Source organism: Pyrgilauda ruficollis, unplaced genomic scaffold, assembly GCF_017590135.1.
Source record: "Pyrgilauda ruficollis isolate IOZ18807 unplaced genomic scaffold, ASM1759013v1 scaffold164, whole genome shotgun sequence".
NCBI classification, from domain to species: Eukaryota; Metazoa; Chordata; class Aves; order Passeriformes; family Passeridae; genus Pyrgilauda; species Pyrgilauda ruficollis.
In genome coordinates, this window is record NW_024515209.1 from 199954 (window position 1) to 215108 (window position 15155).

The 15155-nt window shown below is 38.6% G+C and overlaps 1 long non-coding RNA gene across 1 annotated transcript in view; it reads right to left on the bottom strand.

Annotated features, from left to right (window-relative positions):
• Positions 1 to 11633: 11633 nt before the first annotated feature.
• Positions 11634 to 15155, bottom strand: part of LOC121351287 — a 28279-nt gene continuing 24757 nt past the window's right edge. Inside the window, exon 3 of the long non-coding RNA XR_005954774.1 lies at positions 11634 to 11774. This is a non-coding gene — a long non-coding RNA (uncharacterized LOC121351287). The remainder of the gene's footprint in view (positions 11775 to 15155) is intronic.

Below are 15155 nucleotides of genomic sequence, written 5' to 3' on the forward strand. Positions count from 1 at the left end.
TAAAACAAATTTCCCTTTTTTTTTTCTTTTTTTTTTTTTTTTTTTTTTTTTTTTTTTTTTTGGTCACTTGTATATTTCTCTTTGGAATAGAAATACATGTTCTGGTTCATGCATCATGAAACTCCAGTGGTGTCTGAAAATTACACGTGTCACCATATTCAATGTGATCTACCCAACTGTGGGCTGGTTTTGCAAAGGGACCTCAGAAACAGAAAAGTCAGAAATAATGAATCTGTATTTTTAGCTTGGCAAAATGAGAACACGTCAAGAAACAGGAGTTGGTGCAGAGCTGGGAGTGGTGTGAACAAAACCATGAAGAAGGGGAGTGTCTGGCTAACACTGCCTCAGGGTAACACGAAAAACTGGCTTTTTTTTTCTGTAAATCTAGCTCAAGGGAAGGTTATAACAGCATCAGGAACATCTCAACCTTGCAAATCACTGCATGAGAGAAGCTGTGAAGGGAGGATTGCGTTCTCTGGCAGGCAAACAGCCTGACAAGCCTTCCTCCCCCTGCCCTCAGATGTGATGGTTGATTTGGTGTCAGTTAGAGCAGAAAAGGTGTAAATGCATGCCAGGCATGCAGGGGGCCACCAGCTCTGTGCCTCTCAAGTGTTGTGCTGGAGGGCAGAAAGTGGCAGGGCAAACAGGAGGCTGAGAGGTCTCACAGCAAAGAGTGGATAAAGACTCACTTGGGCAACACCACGTCCCTCTAAAACTGAATTTTACATCACCCCAAACTCTCCAGCCCTTACAAACCCATCCCTGCTCATTCCAGTGCCTTGACATGATTTCTCCAAATCTCCTGCTGTGTTATTCCCTATGTTTAGCCATGCAGCCACCACCTGCACATGGGCAGAGCTTTCTTGTCCCAAACAATAGCAGGTGTTCCCAGATTTGGGAAGGACAACACTCACCCCAAAGGGAAGTGCCACAAACCTCATGTATCTGTAACAAACAAAAAAAAGCTTTGCTCATCTGCCCTCCTGTTCTTCCCCTTGCTTGTCTCCCTCACCACCCTCACTGGCTGGGGGATACTTGTTTGGACAATTTGTTTGAACAATTTGTTTGGACATTTTGCTTACACATTTTGCTCCAGGATGGCTCTCAGTAACATTGATAAAAATTTGATGGCTTTGCCTCTTTTTAACACTTTGGAGCTCACAAAGTGTCTTTGATTCACTTAAAGAGTCAACAGGCAACTTGACACACCCTGACAATGTTTTATTTTTATTTGGACATCTTCTGTTTTGTGTCTTCAAATCTGGTTTTACTTCAGCTGAAACAATTGCTCAGGTTCTGAGCAGTTTTATCAACACAACTGGGTATAATCTGTTTCTTTTGTTATTTTTTTTTCATTTAACATTTTTAGTCAGTGCTGCAGCTACACAGATATACAACTAGAAAGGAGTTTTAATATCAAGATATTCTCTCCTAACCTGGTGTTCCAGAACAGTTTGACACTGACACAGCACTGGAACAGAAAAATAATTTTGTATTTGTGACATACAGCAAATCCAGGAGGTTCACTCCTTGGAGAAATGTTTTCCTATTTAAGGGTGAGTTTTAGCCTAAAGGATTTAAGGTTTTCTTTATAAAAGTATATATTTTTTCAGGATAGCTTGATAAAAGTAGAATTTTGTTCAGGTAGTTCAGTAGTTTCCCAAGGATCAGCTCCAGAGGGAATAAAGCAGAAACTCTTTGGATGGTTCACATCCCCAGCAGAAACCAAATGATTTATCACCACTTTACTCCAGTTTTACACTTGTGCAACCTCAAGGTTTAGCCAGCCATGGCAGAACACTGAAGTGATGAGTAATGAACCATTTTCCTCTGTGAACAAAAAATAACCCCTGTGAAAATATTTTATAGAGTTGCTCAGGAATCTGGGGAGGGGGGAAGATCACAATATGAACTAGGTGCTGATGAAAGCTCATTCCTGTGGCCAAATTATAGTTCAGACCCTGGTGATTTTAATTACTATGTGGAGAACTTTGCAATATGTAAAAAAAAAAAAAAAAAATCAACAAAAAAACCCCCCATTTTTCAGACTCCTGCTAAAGTCAGTGAATATTCTCTGTGGTCTGTGGTGTCTTTAGAAAATCACACCTCTGTGAGCTTCTACACCATAAAACAAATTTCTTTCAACCTTTTTTCTACAATTAGCACCTTTTTCAACAACCCTCTCATAAATTATTTTCTCAAGTTAAATACCTTTATCTTTTCTAGATAAACACAAGGCCAGAGGTACCATTTTTTAACTTAACAGGTCTCTTATTTTGATGTCAAATACTCCTTGGAGGATCTATATAAGTGGAATATAAAATATTTATTTCTACACTCTTGAATAATTAACACCTTTTAAAGAAGCACATGAGAAATCTCATCTCTTTCTGGCATGAGACCTAGAATAAAACTCACCCTCACCAAACAGTGGAGTTTTCTTGCACTTTTGTCCCATTTCCTCAGTTTTGGTTATTATCACTCTGCTCATTCTAAATGTAGAGGATGAAACACTGATGCCAGTGGCTACGCCACTGTTAGATTTTAATTCACCTCAGTACTTTGAATCAAAACAATTTTGGAAAGAGCCTTTCATTTTATCTCACTTCTGCTATTTAGGATTCATTACAACATTGACTCTGCTGCTGATCATTTTTGAATATTGACCATTTTCCCTCAGTTTTACACCCAGTCCACTTATAACAGCTGACATGCAGAAAACCATCTGAGGAAAACACAAGCATGTAATTAGCTTCCAAATTGCTGGTTGTATGTTCAAGCTTGAGTGATGCAACAGCTACATGACAATTGTTATGAATGGTTTGACAGATGAATAAAGCAAGGAATTATTTTAAGTGTTATTAAGCAATCAAGGGAGTGTGTGAGCAACATTCTGTGTTAACAAGGCTCACATTAATCTCATTCTGCACATCCTGCAGCTTCTAATAAGGACATTTTTATTTATGCTTAAGGAGAGTGAAAGGTGAGATAATTTGAGGAGAGAACAGATTTGTGCAGCTCTGTCTCTAATTCTCCAAGTTTTTGGGCTGATGCATGAGTATGTGCTCTGTGCCCTGCCACAGATGGCAGAACCCATCAGGAAGGGGTCCTGATTAATGCCACAGGAATTCTGACACAGGCTGCCAGAAACAGATGAGTCCCCTCACCCGACCATGAAAGTGCATTTGCTCAGGCTGTATCTATTAGTCACAGAGTATAAATTTATGAATATTTATCCACTCTGACCAGATCTGGGGATGCTCTAAATATCATCAGAAATTCATTGCCATGGATGTCAAGGGCTTGATTTACTGCTTTTGGAGAGACACAGAGACATGGTAAATGGGAAAACAAATGCACCATCAGTGCCTCTCACCACATTCCCTCTCCTGTCTCTGCTCACAGACGTGTCCAGTGCCACCTCTCACCCTTCTCTGTGCTCCACACCTTCTCCTGCTCCTTCTCCAAGCCATTCTGAGACAGGAACAGGATTAAAATAAATCCAGTACAAGCACTTTCCCTGCTTTTCCTCTGTTTTTGCACCAGAATTCAAACATTCTGGAATAGAAAATCTGTATCCTTTTCAGTTTCAGCAGCATCCTTATGCATCACACACAAGAGGCCTAGAAGGACACCCAAATCTGATAAAATATTTCTCATTAGCTGGGCCTAGGTCTTCACAATCACCAGTAATCAGTGAAATTAAGCAGGTGAAGAAAAATAGACAGTCTAGACACAGCCATCACTGCTTGAAGAGTGAAGTCACCACTGGAAAAATAATTCCCATGCATTTAGTTCTGTGGATTATAAGCAGAGGATTAAGCACTTTTTTAGCATAAAGAAATTCAATAAAATCTTGCTAAATCTAAATGCTAACTTTTTAGCCCTGCTTTGCTGAGGTGGGACATTTCTGGGAGAAAAAAAAATGGTAAAAAGTTAAGTAAAGAAAACAGTATGAAGAGAAATAAAAATAGAAAGATTAATAGCTTCATGCAGCAAATCCAAATTTTGAAACGTACACTGAACTGAGCAATCACTTCAGCAGAGCAAGCAGCATTTGCAAGAGTTAGCGAAATCCTTTCCCAGACCATGAGTTTTGGTGTATTTCTGTGCACAGGATTTTCTCCAGCAGGTTTCCTGGGGTCCATTATGATTTAAGGGATTACTGGCCTTCCCAGACAGTTCTGCTAGACAGAATACTCCAATTCAATGCAGTAAAGAAAACTTCATGTTCAGTCCAAAGAACAACAGAAACAGGTATTTGAGGCAGCTTTATGTCATTAACAGAGCCAAGCTTTCCTCTTACTCTCTGCCATGCTATTTTTGACACCAGGGCTGAGGTTACTTGGGCTTTCCATCAGCCTAATCTCAATCTCTGCCAACACCTGATCAAAATCTCAGGCCCCTACATTACCTGCTCCTTCCTACTACAAATAATGTGAAAACAATTCTGCCTGAAAAGCTGCTTTGGGAAATTGAGGTTTAATGGCATCATCAAGAGCCCTGTGCAGAAGTACTCACACAGAAAGTGCACGTTTGCTCCTGCACCCAAGGAAGCACAGGGAATTTCAAATATTGCCTTCTTTGTTGCTTTTAGCACAGTCTCCTTTTCTTAGCTTCCCACCCTTTACCCTCAAAGGCTGAAAATGCTGGAGCATGGTGTACATCAAAAGCACTGCTGGTTACCTCAACCACACACCATCTTCCCTCCTTCTTAGTGTAATTTACCTCTGAGGAGAAATTCTTTGGCCTCCCACATTAAAACACCCCACCGAGGTTCTCAGTATTTAACAAAACTAATGCACAGTGTGATAAATTAAACTATTCCAACCCACAACCTACCTAAGAGGGGCTTAAAAAGCTCAGGTAAAACACAACTTGACTTAAAACCTTTGTTGAAAAGGCAAGGGAAAAGCATCAAAAAACGTTACCAGAAAGGTAATGGAGGAAGAAGTTATCATTTCCATTTTTTAACCTCTTCTCTTGTAATCTCACAGCCTGAAATATGAAATAAATTTCCTGGAAGCATTTCAGTGAAATGCATTACAGATGAATCATTGGAGACACATATCTCACCAGATTTGTCACAGCAATAAAACCCTGACCTAAGGAACATGCCCTGAGACAGCAGAGGGTAGAGTCCTGTCAGTCTTACTGAGTAATAACTCCTCCACCAGCAGTCAATTATTGGGCTATTACCAGTGACAAAAACCTGTGAGAAGTGCCCCAAACTGGAGAGCTGAGAGACTTTTCCCAGGAGAAATGGCAGCCTCTGAGGTCAGCAGACAATGCTCATTTTTTTCCTGCCCTGGGCTTTCTGCCTTCACAATATCCCACCCTTCCCTGGGGAGCTGGGAGAAATGGTGATGGTGGATCCCAGTTCCTTCCACTTCCCATGGAAATAAATCACCCCATTCCCACGTGGATGGTGGAAGCCTAATTATCTACTGCTCAGTTAAAAGAAGACACTGCACAGGTACCACCACCACCACGAGGAGAACAGCTGTGCTTTGTTGAATTTAATTCTGCCTTATTCATTCGAGCTGAATGAAGAATTACTCTAGATTTTTTGGTACCACTTTTTCCCCTAGTGATTCATGTCTTCTACAGTTTTTGCAATTTTGTCATCAAAGGCTTTATATTTTTAATTTTTTTCTTTCTCTGACAGCCCCCCATTGTTGCAGAGGTCACACAGCACAGCTCTCCTTCCCAGCCCAGCCTGGAACAGTGGCAGGTGAGTGTTCAGGTGATGAGGGTCACTTATCAAAGCTCCCCTGGGGCACAGAAAGGCGCTGAGACATTTCTGATGTTGGCTCAGGTGGGAGAAAACTGTCTGGTGTGAGTGCTGCTGCCAGTGCCATGGGAAAAAAAGGAGAGAATGGAGCAAAAATAGATGGAAAAAGGAGGAAGGGAAATTCAAGGAAGTTAGGGAAGGGAAAAGAGAGAGAGTGAGAAAAGGAAAGGAAGGAAGGAAGGAAGGAAGGAAGGAAGGAAGGAAGGAAGGAAGGAAGGAAGGAAGGAAGGAAGGAAGGAAGGAAGGAAGGAAGGAAGGAAGATAATGCTAAGCATGCTTTAATCACAAAGATGCCTTAACTCACTGTTTAAATTTTTTTAGTGTAATATTCACATTAAAGGCTCATACAACCCAACCATCCACTTCTAAGAGATTTCTTAACTTGTTGACATTTCAGCCTGAACGAGTAATCATCAAAAACTTTCTAAACATTGCCTCCCATAAATTTATGATGGCAGGAATGAGCTTCTCACTGCTGTACACACTCACTGCACTGACTGACTGGAAGACCACAGTGATCACAGTGTTTGCCAATCCAGGAAAGTTCTCTCCTATTGTATTAAATAAATTAGGAGAATACAAAAGTCATCATGAGCTCTTTAAGTACATCTTTCCCTAAAAAGAGATAACTGAGGTGTGAACTTCACACTCCCTCTGGAAGGTTCTGGTGTCATTTTCAGCAGAAAAATGACAATTTCTGCCAGGTTGAACTTTTACCAGAAGAAGGAGTTGTTGTGTGAGACAGAAAACTCAAAGTCTGGTTTGTCACCCTCTGAGAATGCCAGATTCCAGGACAGATCTGTGGTTTCTCCTACCTGAGTCACTGGTGGTGGCAGACCACACTTTAAATAAACTTCTGCATTAGCGCTCCAAAAATGTGAACCACAAGCAATGAATTAAACAAATGCAGAGAGAGGATCCCCAGGGAGCCCTGGGCTCACCACAGGCTCCGAGTGCTTTTAAGGGGGTGGAAGTTCATCAAAAGAGAAGACAAGTCCAGCTTATTACAGTGTTGGAATACAATGCTAAAGGATTTCTTTCCAAATAAATTACATATACCTGCAAAGACTCGAAAAAAACCTTTTGAAGGGAGGAGAGCATGAACACTGGTCAAAAAAAAAAAAAAATTAAAAATCCACATTTATCATTAAAAAGCAAAAACCATGCAGCAGCTCATTCTACCCACAATTACACACATGACTAAGTTTAATCAGGCCCTGAAGTCAGGAACAAACAGGGAGTGTGAGCACCGTAGCAATCGTGTTTAAAGTAAAAATTACATTCCTTCTGATGGAGCAAGGGATGGCAAGGTGGCACAAGCCTCCCCCTGGCAACTCCAGGGACCTTCAAACACACGCTCAGAAACCGGATTATGTTTCTCTGGTTTGCTTGGGTTTTTCTGAGAGCTCCTAAAAATATGTTGAACCCCTTCAGAGCTCTCTGAAGAAGCAGGGTTTATGTGTAAAAGAAAGAAGTAATTTAATTACTGGTGGCAAAGTTCCCATCAAATTGACCTGCATCTCGAAATTTCAGCAAAGCCAAATGCAGAGAGATAAGGTATCACTTTCCTTCAATTTACATTTAGGCCTGATTCTGACAGTCACTCCATTTTATTACTCAAGAAAGAAGTACCAAGCCAGCAAAAGTCAAATTTCAATTAAAAAAAAAAAAAAAAAAAAAAAAAAAAAAAAAAAAAAAAAAAAAAAAAAAAGGTAAAGGCAGTAATAGTGACATTAAATGTACTGAAGCAGACTTATAAAACTGAATTTTTTGGCACACAGAACAACCAGTAAGTCAGAGTCACAGTGCTTGGTGTAAACAGGGAATTCCTCATTTAAAAAAAAAAAAAAAAAGACAAGGAAAAACACAGGTTATTTCTCAGTCAGCTGGATTAAGAGTATGTCTTAACACTTGCTTCTCAGATTTATGGAGCACTTCCTCTGTAAGAACTTTTTAAAAAGTATTTTTCTAGTCTTATTCTCAGGAGAATCCAGCGTATTTGCATCCATAATAATGTTTTTCCTGTATTTAAGATGCCTTTCCCCAAACCACTTCTGTAATTGTACATCTACTCAACAGCAGGCATGCATTAAGTAGCACAGAAATTATGAATACCCTCGAGCAGCAGGAATGGATTATATTTTGAAATATACAGAATAACTTATAGATATTTTGAGCATTATCCAGCAAAGCCTTTCTCCTAGGAAACACATGTATCAATGAGGACCATAAAAGATCCTTTTTTTGCTTTCATTAGCAAAAAATGAAAGACAGAAATAACACGGTTTTGTTAGTCTTAACTATTAAAAAAACCCTCAATTTTGATAAATCAAAGTGCAAAGGTGTAAGTTGCACTAGAAATGGAAGCTTTTTTCTGATTTATCTTTATTTTAGTCATAGACACTCCATCTCTGTTCCACTGTAGTCTCTGACTGCAGGTTTTTTTAAATAACTGTGCTTAATTTTTAAAATTATATTAAAATTTTTGCCATCCTCAGTAGGTACTGTGTGCTCTCTAGTAGGTTCCAGCACTCTTAAAGTGAAAATATTACAGAAACATCCAGTTATTTACAGGATTCAGGCTGACAGGCCATACAGCTAAGCCTCTATATTGAATGCATATTGCACACAGCTAATAGTGCCATTCACATGCAGCCCCCAAAGAGATTTGGGTAATGCCTCAATAAGCATAACTTCTAACTGTGGATTGGGAATGCTCTTATTAATTTTTTTTCTCCTCCAATTATGAAATGCAAATTGTGAAAAGCAGAATTTGCATCTTAACTTGACTTACATATTATCTCTGCCTTGCACCTTAGGAAATTGCCAGATACTAAGTTAGATTTAAAGCTGCACCAAGACCATCGTGGTGTACTGGAATCAGAGTAATTTTATTTTACTTCCTGGCTCAATTGTGTTTTGAACAGGAAGATCTACTTTTTGTCTTTACATATTTTTAAAATGTGTAAATTAAGAGCCATAGGTCAGTTGTTATTAAGTAAAAGTAACATCTGTCTGCCCAAAGAAGCATTTCCCTCCACTGGATATCTCTGATTTAAGAACAACCTGCTAGAGAGCTGGATAAACCTCATTCTTGGCAGCTGGCTAACCCACTAATCATTCTACATTTCTACTTTATCCTAAAGTACATCTTTATTTCAGCAAATAATTAAACAGTTCACTTAGAGACCTTGTTCCACAAATCCTAGTTCAGTTCCTTGCTGCTCTCATGGCTACTTTCACTAAGCTTAATATTATCCAAAGCACATTGCCAAGGTTCATTAGAAATGTTGATTTAGCCCTTGAATAAATTGCCACAGTAATACTAGATGCCCATATGGATAAATACAATTCAACTCATTTTCCTGCCACTGCACCCACACACAAAGCATGAGAAAGGCAGCACTCCTTTTGCTCTAATTTCTGTGTCAAGCACATTTTTATTTGCATTCTTCTGAGTATTTTTGGTCATATCCAAAAATATATTTTCATTCCAAGGAGCAGAGAATTGCCACACAACTAGCCTCAGCATCCTTAAATCTAAAATATTTGCAGAAATAGAATCCTGTAGGTTTTGATGGCTTAGTACTTACTGTAGATGCTCTTGAGTTTAGGATAAATGCTACTTTCTTAGCATACTGTGAAGTCTTATGAGAAGTACATGAAAATTAAGACACAACTTTTTTTAAAGGTTAAGACACAACTTTTCTTATGTGATAACACTGAAAAACACTGTGTTTTCAAAAAGCAATCTGAAAGACAAAGGAGGAATAAAACCTTGGGTGCTTTCCTTTGTTATAAAGGTATTTTTAAGTATTTTTTTTTTTAGGATGTTGTACCAAGGAACTCAGGATGCAGCAGCTTTAGGGCAGCATCAGGCTGCAGGTGGTGGGTTTGTGGCAGCCCTTCCCTCCCCTTGAGAGCACTGGTGATGTCACCAGAAATTCCACATGGGAAATAACCCTAAATAAGCTCTATCTGATAAAGCAAGATCTGTGGGAGAAGGGTTTTGTGTGACTTGGCCTCGAAGCACTTACATTTTTATTGACATTAAGGAGCCAGCCCTGGCTGCAGGTCTGAGCAGGAGAGCCCAGAAGGAGGGAGGACTCCTTGGTGCATTTGCACATGTGATCACGAAATCAGATCAAATCTGGCACTTGATCCCAGAACATGCTCCCCATCTCCCTGTTTGTGATGGAGCACTTCCAGAGGTGAAGGAACTTCCAAGTCAACTTCCCCCACTGCCACCCCTTGGCTTGGATAAATAAATTTTAATTTTAATATTTTTTTTAATTTTTGCTCAGTGACACAACACTGGAAAACATTTTGGGCAGGGCCCCAGCGTGCTGTCAGCTTAAGATAAAGCCCTTTGCAGCACCAAGGATCTGGCATTCCATCAGCACAAACTACTGGAGTAATTACAAATTGCTCCACAAAAAGAACACCTCTATGTGTGAACTGGATCACGGTGCTAATTCTCCATCTCCCCACTTTTGACAGGCTGAAGAGAACTGAAAATTATTAGCCAAGCAAATTGACTGAAAACTTGATTAGCAGCTGGCAAAAGGCTTCAGGTGAAGCTCAGAGACTTCAGTGACGTTGAGAAAAATGACCAGGAAAGTGGAAATTATTTCAGTTCAGCTTTTGTAATGTTTCAGGTAAACAGGGATATTTCCTATCTTCCTATGTAATCCAAGAATTTCCACTGACACATAAAGTGCAAGAAAGAAAAATGGAGATAGAGACTGATATAGAATGGATGTTCCATATGTCCAGAATCAAAATGAAACTATGTTGTAGCCAATAAGAAGAGCCACTCTTTAGATTAGCCCTAACTCAGAGTAGAAATTCTTTGCACATATGAAAATCATAACACTGCTCTGTTTCTACTGAAATTTTCCTTATTTCAAAGAATTAAAACAAAAATATCATTATCTTCTTAGTTGCCCCCCTATGCACAGGACTCAGATTTTCATAAACAGACAATTACTCAGTGCAAGGCCTCTGTATATTTGCAATACTTTGCCTCCACAGGTTTTCCTTCAACAATCAATATTAAATAAAGTGAAGCTGAATTTCAGGCAAGCACAGCCAGGCTGTCAAAATCAAACTGACCAAATACAAGGGAAAGGGCATTTTCCATTGCAATGGAGTGGGATGTAAAAGAACAAAAAAGCAAGGTCTGGCATATTTCTACACCATCCTAAAAAATTGCAATTTTTAACTAATAAAACAGGATTGTAAATTCAAGCATTCCTAGCTGGCGTCAAACCACAACTTTTACGTCAAAATGAGATAATTCTCCTGCTGATTTAAACAGAAATCTTTGCTAATCATGGGAAATGTCTTTGTAATCTACTTGTGTCCATGGCTGTTGAAAGAGTTTACAATCCATGGAATATTACAGATAAAAATTAAAAATATGTATTTTCAAATGTAATTTGTCATATATTTAGAAAAAAAATAGTTTTTTGAAGAAAATACTAACAATTCCAACAGAGCTCTGAGGCAACTTTATAGCATAGCTATAGGCACCTCCCAGAACACGTGGAAAGATTTCCAGAAGTTGAAATGGACATAAGAAAAATACTTTTAACTGTTACAAATCCTGACCCCTTTTGTGTTGTAAGAGCAAACAGTTTTTTCTGCCTGGAGACTTCATGTTCAGAAAAAATTCTATTAAAGACAGAATTGAGAGGTAATTTCCTTGCACTGGAATCCCAAAGGCAGAATCTCAGGGTGCTGAGAATCAGGGGGGTGGGTTTGGAATCCCACGACGCTGATGAGGTCTGTGAACATAAAAACATTCCAATACAATTAAAACCTGCTTACTGTTCCTGGGCTGGCTGCTCTGCCTCGTAAGCAGCCACCTTAGCTCCTGTCCCTGCAGGTTTTGCTGTCCTTTGCCTTCTTTTTCTCCTGGGAGCTGGGTCCACGACGTCTGGGCTGCCCAGCAGGGAGGAATCCCTTCGTTCCAGAGCTGCCAAGAGGAAAAACAACCAAGGTCAAAAGAAATCTAACACCTGAAGTGTCTCAAGACAACCCCTAAAATATTTATTTTCTGTGTCTTTCTTACGAAAATCTCTGTAGTCCCAAAATGGCCTCAGAACTGGGAGAAGTTTGTGACATAGAGGCAAGTTCAAAAAGACTGAATTTAGACTAGAAAGATATTTTTCCCTCTGTACCCCTTAGTAGCCAGTGGAGAGAAAGACCAGCAGCCTTAAACTGGACAAAGTGTCTGGACTTTCACTGCCTCCTTTGCTGAAGCTGGCTCTGTCCAGGTTCATCCACCTATTTAAATTACCATGTAAATTCATAAAATGTGCTTTATCTACACTTAAACAACAAACCCCTCTCCACTTTGACAATTACCTACTCAAAACTCAAATGTCAAGACAAACAGATCCTTCCTTAAGCTAAAATCCTCCATAAAAAAAAAAAAAAACAAAAACCCCTATTAATGCATTCAGAAGTTATGCAGACATTTTAATTCCAGCTATCAACATCCTGCAGTGTATTTTCATTTGGTACGTCTGCTTTCAAAATGAAATTGTAAATGACCTATAATTTTCAAGACAACAATATCCAGAACAGCAAAAATTTCAGCTGGAATATATTCAATAACAATGTGGTGACTGAGGCTGAAGCTATTAGGGTAACTTCCCTGTTTATTAGGTTTCTGTGCATTTTAGGGTGGTTTAATCCTAATGTGGATGAAAGATGCCATAATTTGAGACTCAACACAAACGTTTTTCACAGAAAGTAAATAACGAATCCTTTTCCCCCATTCCTTTCACAATTGTTATCCACGAGTACTGAAAATGAAGCAGGGAGGGAACACACAGCCCACAAGTGGCATTTTCACCATTTCTCAAATAAACATGTTTCTGGCCAAGAAAACTGATAAATTAATCAGAGGCTCTCTAGAGCCTCTGCCCTCAGTGAAGCACAAGCTTAACATTTAATAATATTAAATATTCACCAGCATGCACTACACAACATCCCAGACTTGCAGATACTTGCAGAGTGACAACAGGTATTAGCTGACATATTTCCAAGGCACAAGGTAATTAACAAGTTCCAAAGTCCAGCACAGACAAGATACATTCCTGCAATAAATGCTGAGAAGGGTTAAATGACATCCTAAGTCTCCACACTAAACTTTAACCAGATATGCATAGTTTTCCAGTGTTAAATGCTGAAAATATATTTATGATAGTTACTCTTTACCTGTCTGGGGCAGCGTGTCCAACATTTGCACAAATACTATTTTATATATTTCAACATCACTACACAAAGTTGGCCTCTTCACAATGAGTACACACAGAACAGTTTGCTGTCAAGAACCCAACAAACTGGAATAAATTTACTATCATAATTCCTATCCTTCCTTTTTGCTGTTCTCCTCCCACACCCTCTATTTCAGCCAAAAAGTAAATCCAGAGGTGAACCCCATATACAAAACCTAAATTTTGCCAGCATAATAAAGAAATTTTTCTGGGTTTTCACCTGTGCAATGTGCACTGGTGAGCACAGCCCTCATGTTCAGCATTTTTTTGCTGTTTAGGCACAGAATTCTTCTGTGTCTAAAATTAATTTTAAAAATACTTTATTTTCTTCTGTTTCTAAAAAAATAATTTATTGTAATTATACCAAAAGAAAGGCTTAAAGATTGAATTCAGGCAGGCCAGAATTCAATCTCACAAATAGCAGCAGACTGGCTCTTGGGTGAGGGCTGATCACCACAGGCTTGGGGATTTTTGTTGTGTTTGTTTCTTTCTTGTAAACTAAAACTCTCAGAATTGCTGAAGAAAAGATGGAATACACTTGACTCTCACAGTACCATGCATCACCACTGGACTTTAAACACACACCCACTACTGCTACCCAAAAATAATTCCCATTAATGAATTCATTTATAGCACTTGACTAAAAGCCAAAGAAAGCTTCAGCAAAATATTATTCATTGCTCAATGTAAAAATCTTTTGGAAAAATGAGAGACAGTCTTAGGGACAAGCCTAGCTTTTCATCCTGGAAATATTTTCTGTCCAAATTTAAGCAATGTTTTAAGGGAGGAAAGTTCCTTGACTCATAGTGAAATTAAATTTCTTACTTTTATATTATGTAATTCAGTAAGAATGATTGTTATACATTTGAGAGGAATGTATAGAAAAGAGTACTGCTGGATGAAAAACAGTAATTAAACCTCCTACACCAAACATTGATTAAGAAAAGAAAATATTCCCAATAGATAACACACTTCCTGCAGGTGAGTAACTGCAAGAAATGATTGATAAGAGAGCAAGAAGGGGATCACAGTTCAAGTACTAGAAGATAAAAGTACTAGGAGATAAAAGGCTTTAAATAAAAACTCCTGCTGGTTGGAAGGTTTTATGTTGTTTTGGGGGTTCTTTTTTGTTTTTTTTTTGTAATTTTGGAAAGTGATATTATTTGGTGGGTTGAAGGAGTTTTCCAATGGGGTATTCTAGAAGATAACTGAAAACTAAAAATAGTTGTCATTGGTTTGGAGAGATCCAGGATGAAATTAAATCAGTGCAGCCTCACAATGCTGGGGACCTGGAAACAGAAGATGCCTTTAATACAGAAACACGTCAGGACTCATAAGACATTTGGAAATACAGCATAAAGATCACTGAAACTACAAAAATTCACTTCTGCAGCCCAATTACAGCAGGCAGTCGTGGTAGATTCTACAATACTCTTTTGCATTACTTTATTTTTACATACAGAAGTCAATTGTTTAAAAATAAGTATCTTCCAATTTGTCATATCCACCTTTCAGTGTGAAAAAAACAGTAACTCTGTACCCAAATCTTCATTTGGGTACACCATCACCTCTAATGAAAAATCCTACAGCTTTGACTTTCCTAATTGTTCATGGGAGTGTCACTGAGAAAACAGGTTCCAGATCTTCTCAGTACAGCAATAAAGGGCTAAAATCAGCACCAAAACCTTAGTTTTGCCATAAAAAATATAAACAGGGACCAAAGCAAGCAAAAAGCAAGAAGAAATTTTCCAAAACTGAGGAATTTGTTTGTCTACAATGACCTAACTTCACACAGAGAGAATACACAGCCCTGATGACCAAATTATGAATAATGGACCAGAAGCAAGGAAAAAAAGCTGCAAATTATCCGATTTTACCTACAGGAAACTCAGTCACAGACATTACTTCTCCTCACCTTGCTGTTATATAGTTAAGATATAACAAATTATTAAATGGATTCAAAGAACATTCACAGGCATTTCATTTCAGCCTGCACCACTAAATGAACTGCATTTAGTTTGACCACAATAAAGAACTTGCAGTTATTTAAAAAAAAAAAAAAAAAAAAAAAC